General features: G+C 36.7%; 1 protein-coding gene across 1 annotated transcript in view; it reads right to left on the reverse strand.

Annotated features, from left to right (window-relative positions):
- The window catches only part of LOC140512549 (uncharacterized), a 327182-nt gene that overhangs the window by 162343 nt on the left and 155010 nt on the right, over nt 1–9829 (reverse strand). The gene's annotated exons all lie outside the window — the stretch shown is intronic.

Raw genomic sequence — 9829 nt, forward strand, 5'->3', positions numbered from 1 at the left:
TGGTGCTAGCAGTTGTAATTGGAAAACGCTTTGTTTTGAAAATATTTGACTTGCATCTTTAAGGAAGAGGAATTTGCTGAAGTAAAAGTTAAGAGAGAGTGGAATACCAGCTAAAATAAAAGTTGGAGATGCAATTCTGTGTGAGGATTTAGCCAGACTATCATGTGACAGAAGAAATCTGTAGTGAAGCAAAAAGTCAGGCTGTAAAGGACTTCAAAGTCAAAGAGATGAGTTTATATTTTATCCTAGAAGCAATGGGGAGTCACTGGAATTGAGTGAGTTGTGGGATAGATTGTGATGCAGCAATCAACAAACGTTTGTTAAGTGCCTATTATGTACTCAGTATATACTAGTTAGTATATGAAATGCAAAGCATTAAAAAGCAAAGCAAAACAAAGTACTCCCTGCTCTCAAGGAGCTCACAATCTAATGGAGGACAAATGAACAAAATACACAAAGTGCAGGATAAATTGTAGATAATTGATGGAAAGTATTTACATGAAGAAAGATGGAAAGTACTCACATTAAGAGAGATATGGAAAATTCTCTTATACAGGGTAGGATTTTAGCAGAAACCTTAGGGAGTCCAGGAGACAGATAAGAAGAGAATAATCTAGGAATGGGAGACAGCCAGTGAAAATGTCTGGAGACCAGCGCAAAGAGTGCAGACCAGCGCTGAGCGCATGGTCAGGACCCAGAACAGGATTCCTGTGCCACTGGCAGCAGCTCCCATATTGCTCAGCTCACAAATACTACAGACACCTTCAAAGGTCAGTGGGAAAAGCTACTTCACCCAGGAGAGGGGAGTGCCATCTGGACCTTCAGCAGCAGGCATTGCAGTGGCAGCTGCCATTCTCTGAGACCTGACCCAGAGCCCCTGGAGAATTAAAAGGCTGATCGAATCTCATCCCTGAGTGGCCGCCCTGGGAGAGTTCTGCCCAAGTCCCCTGGGGGATTTGAGCCCCTGATTTGATCCTTAGCTCTGAGCACTACCCAGGGGTGAGGAGGAGCAGTGGTGTGGAGCTGGTGGAGGCTATGGAGAGGGATTTCAATTGCAGATTCTGGGCAGAAAAATTTTTGGTTGCTCCCAGACCAGAAAACAGCTCAGGAAAGGAGTAAATGCCTCTCCCTTGATGGTACCACTTTCGAGGATATAAGAAAATACAGGTCCCCAGAATAGACTTTCGTCTCAGTAAAGGAATCAAAAGTCAAGTAACTGCCTGGGAAAATGCCTAAAAAAGGAGAAAAAATAAGACTTTAGAAGGTTATTTTCTTGGTGAACAGGTATTTTGTTCCATCTTTTCAGATGAAGAAGAACAAAGAGTAATCTCAGAGGAAGTCAAGACTTCTTCATCCAAAACTATCAACATAAATATGCAACCACCTCAGGCCATGGAAGAACTCAAAAAGGATTCTCAAAATCAAGCAAGAGAGTTGGAGGAAAATTTGGGAAGAGAAGTGAGAGCAATGCAAGGAAATCATGAAAAGGAAGTCAACAGCTTACTAAAGGAGACCTAAAAAAATACTGAAGGAAATAACACTTCTAAAAATCGACTAACCCAAATGGCAAAAGAGGTCTAAATAGGCAATGAGGAGAAGAATGCTTTAGAAAGCAGAATTAGTCAAATGGAAAAGGAGGTTCAAAAGCTCACTGAAGAAAATAGTTCTTCAAAAATGAGAATGGAACAGAAGGAAGCTAATGACTTTGTGAGAAACCAAGAAATTACAAAACAAAACCAAAGGAAAGAAAAAAAAATAGAAGACAATGTGAACCCTAAAAACAACTGACCCGGACCATAAATCCAGGAGAGAGAATTTTAAAATAATAGGACTACAAGAAAATCATGATCAAAGAAAGAGCCTAGACATCATCTTTCATGAAATAATCAAGGAATATTGCCCTGATATTCTAGAACCAAGGGGAAAAATAAATATTGAAAGAATCCACAGATCACCTACTGAAAGGATCTGAAAAGAGAAACTCCTAGCAATATTGTAGCCAAATTACTGAGTTCTCAGGTCAAAGAGAAAGTACTGAAAGCAGTTTGAATATTGTGGAAACAAAATGAGGATAACACAGGACCTGGCAGCTTCTACATTAAGGCATCCAAGGGCTTGAAATAGGATATTTCAGAAGTCAAAGGAACTGGGATTAAACCCAGGAATCATTCACCCAGCAAAACTCAGCACAATACTTCAGGGAAAAAGTGTTCATTGAGTGATGCAGAAGATTTTCAAGCATTCTTGATGAAAAGACCAGAATTGAGTAGAAATTATGACTTTTGAACACAAGAATCATGAGAAGTATGGAAAGGTAAACAGGAAAGAGAAAACATAAAGGACTTTGTAAAGTGGAACTGTTTACATTCCTACATGGAAAGGTAATATTTGTAACTCTTGTGACTGAGTATTTGGGTAGTTGGAGGGATTACACACACACACACACACACACACACACACACACATACACACATAACACACAAAGAAAGACAGAAAGACACACGTATGTGCATATATATACATATATATGGACAGAAAACACAGGGGGAGTTAAATAAGAAGGGATGATAACTAATAAAATAAAATAAATTTGGGGTGTGAGAGAGGAATATATTGGGAGGGGAAAGGGAGAAATGGAATGAGGTCAATTATTATGCATAAATGAGGCAGGAAAAATCTTCTTCAGTGGAGGAGAAAACAGAAGCTTACTCTCTTACCATTTGGCTTGAGGAAATGACATTCTCACTCAGTTTGGTATGAGAGTATATCTTGCAGTACAGACGGGCAGGGGAGAAGAGGATAAGTGGAGTGAGGAGGATGATAGAAGGGAGGGCAAATGTGAGAAGGGAGTAATCATAAGTAAACACTTTTGGGGAGGGACAAGGTCACAAGAGAAAGTAGAATACATGGGGGGCAGGATAGGATGGAGAGAAATATAGTTAGTATTAAACAACATGACTATTATGGAAGTCTTTTGCAAAACTACACTTCTACAGCCTATATTGAATTGTCTGCCTTCTCAGGGGGGAGGTTGGGAAGGGAGAATTGGAGAGAAGTTGGAATTCAAAGTATTAGGAATGAATGTTCTTGCATACAACTGGGAAATAAGAAATACAAGTAGTGGGGTATAGAAACTTCTCTTGCCCTACAAGAAAAGAGAGAAAAGGGGGATAAGAGAAGGGATGGGTGTGACAGAATGGAGGACTTATTGAAGGAAGGGGTAAACAGAATGCAAGATATTGAGGGATGGGTGTAGGGGAGAGATGGGGAGAAAATATGGAAGTCAAAATTTTGTGGAAATGATCTTGAAAACTAAAAATAAATAAACAATAAAAAGAAAAATGTGTCTGGACTTTGGAGATGTATTACGTAAGCAACAGCAAAGAGGCTGATGTCACTGAATAACGGAACATAAGGTCAGAAGTGAGGTGTAAAGACTGGAAAGGGATTATTAAGGAAGGTTATGAAGACACTTGCATGTCAAAAAATTTATATTTGTTCAGGAGGTGAAGAATCAGAAGATTATTGACCAAGGGTGGACATGGTCAGAGCTGTATTTTAGGAAAACCATTTGACAATTGAGTGGAAAGAGACTAGAGAAAAGGAGACCTATGAGGAGGTCACTGAAGTAGTGTAGACTAAATGATGAAGGCTTAATATGGTGACTAGGTAACTAGAGACAAGTGTTCAATGCACAGATGAAAAGGGTAACACTTGGCACTTGATTTGTTATGTGAGGTGAAGATAGGGAGGAGGATAATGATAGTTTTATGAGCCTATAAGAGTGAAACAACAAGAGGGAACTAAAGGTGATGCTTTTAATAGGAAAACTGGATAAGTGAGATTTGGAGGAAAGATGATAATTCTGTCTTGGCCATGTTGGTTTTGAAATGTCTTGAAGACATTCAGTTTGAATTGGTGATGTCAGAGTAAAACTCATGAGAGCGAGAGAGGAAGGGAAGGGGAGAGGGAGAGAGAGAGAGAGAGAGAGAGAGAGAGAGAGAGAGAGAGAGAGAGAGAGAGAGAGAGAGAGAGAGAGAGAGAACAGACTGGGTCTGAGTATATAGATCTGGGACTCATATTCAAACAAATAATCATTAAGTCAGCTCCCATTGGAGTTGAATGTTTACCAACAGAGAAAATGTAGGGAAAGAAGTCCCAGCACAGCATCATATGAAAGGCCCACAGTTAGGAGGCATAATATGGAAAATGAAAAGGAGACCTAAAAGGTCAAACAGGAAAACCAAAAGAAGGAGCATTGACGAGGAAACGATGGTGACGATTATCAAATGCAGCAGAGAGGACAAAATATATGAGGACTTTAAAAAAAAATATTATCAAATTTGTCAATTAAGAGATCATTGATCATTTTGGAGAGAGCAATTTCATTTTGTAATGAATTCAGAAACCAGATGGAAAAACTTGAGGAATGAGAGGAAATTAATGTAATTAGCTTTAATTCATAACCTTTTTGGCAGCTATTGAACTAGTACAACACAGAAATAGTGCATTTATTGTAACCCTTGGTGCAAAAGAGTTCATTGGCTGGGTTGCTCAATGTCAGAAGTTGGACAGAGTTGGTGAAAGTGGGAGAGAAGAGAAACTCCTAATCTTTAAACTTCCAGTTTTGGGAGAAAACATGTGACATTCTAAACTTTTTCAAGGTTGATGAAGAGAGAAAAAAGACTGGGAAGAAACTGATATTGTGAAGGAGCTATCAATCTCTTTCATGTCCTTAGCCCCAGTTTGACACATTAGAGACTTCAGGAATTTCTCTTTAGGAGAGATCTGAGGCTCTCTCTCTTGGTTGAGCTGAATTCTTTTAATCCCAAAGGGAGGAATCATCTACTGTGTATATTGATTGTCATATATTCTACATATTTTTTCTCTAATTTCCAATTTGTTAAATTGGATAAATGGATGTATCTGCTATGCTATATCTGTCCCTTGTGAAATATACATTTGGTCAGAATGGGGTCAAACTTGGAGATATGTATATGTGTGTACGCACACGTATACATACATATGTGCATACTTATATGCGTGTGTGTATGTGTAGATATAACTAAGTGTATCTTCATATACATGCACTAGTGAATGCACACATCCACACATTGTGTGTGTGTGTGTGTGTGTGAGAGAGAGAGAGAGAGAGAGACACACGCGCGCGCACACACACACACACACACACACACACAGACACACACACAGTGCTTGGGACCCTCCTTCCCATTAAGGAATAGTTATCCAAAGTGAAGCTGAGAGGGTGGAACCAAGATGAGCACTCCTGCTGAACTCTCCTAACATTCCACACTAAAAAACTTCAAAATAATTCCTCAAATTAAATTTTGGAGTAGTATAGCTAACAAAAGCTCAGGGTGAAATATTTTTCCAGAACAGGACAACTTACTTAAGAGATATGAAAAAAGGTCCTTGACATTGGTGTGGGTGGCATGCAGGAGTGTAGCCGTGTTGTCAGATCTTTGGTTTGAAGGTTGTAGCATTGACTGCGTCTTTCTGCATCCCAACACCTTGGAAACCCTAAATTTTCACAAAAAATCATTTGTGAAAAGAGCAGACTGAGAAAAAAATGAGCTAGGGACAGCTCTCCTACTTCCCAACTTTAATATAAAGCGTTCAAAGTCAATAAAAAAGCTGGAAAAATGATCAAAGAACAAATAAAGACCCTGACCATCAAAAGGTGCTTTGACAATGGCTAAGATCAAGAACAAACTCAGAAGCCATTGGCAGGAAAAGATTTGGAAGCAAAGCCAGAAAGAAAAAATGCAGACTAGGCACAAGCTCAAAAATAATTTCTCAGTGAGCTAAAGAAAGAGCAAAAGAAAAATTATGTTAAAAATCAAGAAAGAATGGTAGAGCAAAAAGAGGGAAAGACATGAGAGCGATGCAAGACAATTATGAAAAAATAAACATTTTGGTAAAAGATGAGCAGAAAATAACGGTTTGAAGGAGGGTGAAATAACTTACAAAACTTAATTGAGCAAGTTGTAAAAGAGATACAAAACTAGGCTGATGAAAAAAAAAAAAACCTTTTAAGAAGCAGAATTTCCCAAATGGAAAAAGAGCCTTAGAACCTCACTGAAGAAAATAATTCATTAAAAATTAGAATTAAGGAGCAGCTAGATGGTACAGTGGATAGAATACTTTCTTGCCTTCAAGACTGGAGGACCTGAATTCAAATTCAGCCTGAGATGCTTACTAATTCTGTGCCCCCAGGTTATTCACTTAACCCTAATTGCCTCAAAAAAAAATAGAATTGGACAAATAGAAGACAATGGCTCCATGAGACATCAAGAATCAGAATAAATCCAAATGAATGAAAATGTATGAAAAAATGAATATTTCATTGGAAAAACAACTGAACTGAAAAGTAGATCAATGGGAGGTAATTTTAAAAGCCATAAAACAGAACCTAAGCACATTTGAAGAAATTTTAAGGAAAATCTGTCCTGATATCCTAGAATCAAAAGGCAAAAGAGAAAATCAAAAATAAATTCAGGGATCATCTCCTGAAAGAAATATGAAGACAGAAACTCCCAGGAATATTTCTGTCAAATTTCAGAACTGCTAATTCAAGGAAAAAACAACACCAAGAAAAGTACAGCAATGTATCACAAAGATCAAAACACTGTGATCAGGTGGAATTTATACCAGGAATGCAGAACTGGTTCTATATTACTAGAACTATAAGTGTAGTTGACCTCTAAATAACAAAAACAACCAAAACCATGTGGTTGTATGAATGAATACAGAAAAAGCTTTTAACAAAATTCATCCATTCCTATTAAAGACATCAGAAAGCATAGGAATAAATGGAGCCTTTCTTAAACTGGTAAGTAGTATCACTCTAAAACCAAGGGCATACATTTGTAATGGAGATAAGTTAGAAGGCTTTCCAAGAAGATCAAGTGTGAAGCAAAGATGTCCATTATAACCACCACTATTCATTATTATACTGGAAATTGTAGCTATAATAATAAAAGAAAAAGAAATTGCAGGAATAAAAATAGACAGTGGAGAAACAAAACTATTGTTCTTTGTGGATAATGAAGAACTAGACAATCAATTAAAAAACAAATTGAAATAATTAAAATTTCCAGAAAATTTTCAGGAAATAAAGCAAACCCCAAATAAATCATCACCATTTCCAAATTTTACCAAGAAAACCCAGTATTAAGAGGAAGGAGAAATTCCATTTAAAATAACTACAGACAGTACAAAATACTTGGAGTCTACTTGAAAAGACACACTTACAAAACTATATGAATACAATTTTAGAACACTTTTCACATAAAAACATCTAAATAATCTGGGAACTATTCATTGCTTATGGGCAGGCTAAACCAATATAACCCAAAAGACAATTCTACTGACATTTATTTATTCGGAGCCATACCAACCAAATTACCCTGTTATTTTATAGTGTTGGATGAAATAGTAACAAAATTTGTGTAGAACAACAAAAGGTGAAGAATATCAAGGAAATCAATAGAAAATACATGCAGAAGGTAGCATAGCTATACCATATTTAACTATACTACAAAGTGACAGTCATCAAAACAATCTAGCATTGGGTAAGACAATAGTAAAACAGTGTTAAAGATTAGGTGCACAATAGAGGGAGGTAAATGACCACTGTCATCTAGAATTTGATAAACTCAAAAATTCAAACCTTGGGGACAAAAAGTCATTATTTGACCAAAAAGCAATTCTGAGCAAACTGGAAAGCAATTTGGCAGAAACCAGTCATAAAACAATATCTCACACCGTGTCCTGAGAAAAAGCTGAAAGAGAAAGGTGATATCATAGGCAAATTAGGGGAACGTGGGACAAAGTTACCTGGCAGATAAGGAAAATTTTATGACCAAAAAAGCAATAGGTAGCATGGGAAGTAATATGGCTAATTTTGATTGCATGTAATAAAATTTTAAACAAATAAAACTAATTTAGCCCAAATTAGAGTTAAAGCAGGAAACGGGAAAATATTGGACAGGAAGTTGCTTCAGATAAAAGTTTCATTTCTCAAATATATGGGGAACTGATCCCAATCTATAGAAATAGGAACCATTATCCAGTTGGTACAGACAAGTTTTCAGAAGAATAAATCAAAACTATCAAGAGTCATAAAAGTGCTCTAAATCACTAAGAATCTGAGAAATGCACGTCAGAACAAGTCTGAGATGCTTTCCAGACTGGTTAATATGAGAGAAAGCAAAAATAATAGACGTTAGAGGGGATGTGGAAGAATAGTTACACTAAGGCACTATTGGTGGAGTTATGAAATGGTCCAACCTTTTTGGAGAGCAATTTGGAATTAAGACCAAAGAGCTATCATCCTGTACAAATTCTTTGACCCAGAAGTAGAAGTACTAGTTCTATAACCCCAAGAGATCAAAGGAAAAGGAAAATGATTTATACAAATTTATACAAAATTATACAAATTTATACAAATACAAAAATATTTGTAGCTGCTCTAAAGGTGGCAAAAAATTGAACATTAAGAAACTGCTCATAAGTTGGGGAATGACCGAACAAGTTGTAGTATATGACTGATAGAATACTATTGTGCTATTAGAAATGATGAGCTAGATGGTTTTAGAAAAATCTGGGAGCTGATGAAAATGAAGTGAGAAGAACTACACAGTACTGTACACAGTAATAGCATTATTGTGACATTAATCAACGGTGAAAGACTTGGCTACTCTAATTAATATAGTGATCCAAGGTAATTCCAAAAGTCCCATGATGAGAAATGGTACTCACCTCTAGAATGAGAACTGGTTAATTCTGAATGAAGATTGAAGCATATATCTTTTCACTTCATTTTTCTTGCTGTTTTGCAACATAAGTCATGTGAAGATATTTTACATGATTTCAATGGCTATCATATTACCTTCTCAGTTAATGGGGGGAGGGGAATGAAGGGAAGGAGAAAACGTTGAACTCAAAATAAATTTTTTTAAAAGCGTAGCTTAAGCCTAAAAATTATTTCCCCTAGACTTACAGTATTTAAGGAAGAAACTATACATCTTAACTGTTTCTAAGAAGAGCAGAGTCACTAGCTACTACCTCCAATCTCCTGCTTTCCTTCCTGGCAAGAATCAAAGACTCCTTGGAGAAGGATGGAAGGAAGAGATTCTAGAAATATCTGCTTTTGCCTCCCTGAAAGTCACATCTAGAGAGACCCACATAAGCTCTCATTACCTACATGGGTCAACCAAAAAGAACCCATACCCTATCACACTAGATTTTCGTGGAGAGTTTGATAAACTATCTCATGTTGTTCTTATGGAGAAGATCGAGAGCATAGTATAATCAAATGGCATAGCTAAGTTTAGAAGTGACATTAGATGACTTTGGAACATTAATGACATCCCTCAAAAAGTATTTATTAATGAGCTGAGGTCAACCAGGAAAGAATTCTCTATTAGCATGTCCCATGCATCTTTGCTCAGTTTGTTTAATACTTTTGTCAATGACCCAAAGATATAGATGGATATGACTAATTTTTAGATTATTCGAACTGTGTTATATAACTAGCATAATGTAAGAAAAAGTATTCCTCCAAAATAGATCTTAACACAATACAATACAGGGATTGGATTTTTGAAAAATAAAATTGGATACAAATTTAATAAAATTGTAACCATTTGTACTTTCCATCAATGAACAACTCTACATGTACAAGTTAAGTAGGCATGGGTAGTAATTATTTGGGGGGAAAAGGTTTTAACAGAGTTTAAGTTTGAACTGAGTCAACACTGATATGGCAATCAAAAAAGGGAATGTGATTGAGCTACATTAAGGG

The sequence above is a fragment of the Notamacropus eugenii genome, chromosome 6 (genome assembly GCF_028372415.1).
Source record: "Notamacropus eugenii isolate mMacEug1 chromosome 6, mMacEug1.pri_v2, whole genome shotgun sequence".
NCBI lineage: Eukaryota > Metazoa > Chordata > Mammalia > Diprotodontia > Macropodidae > Notamacropus > Notamacropus eugenii.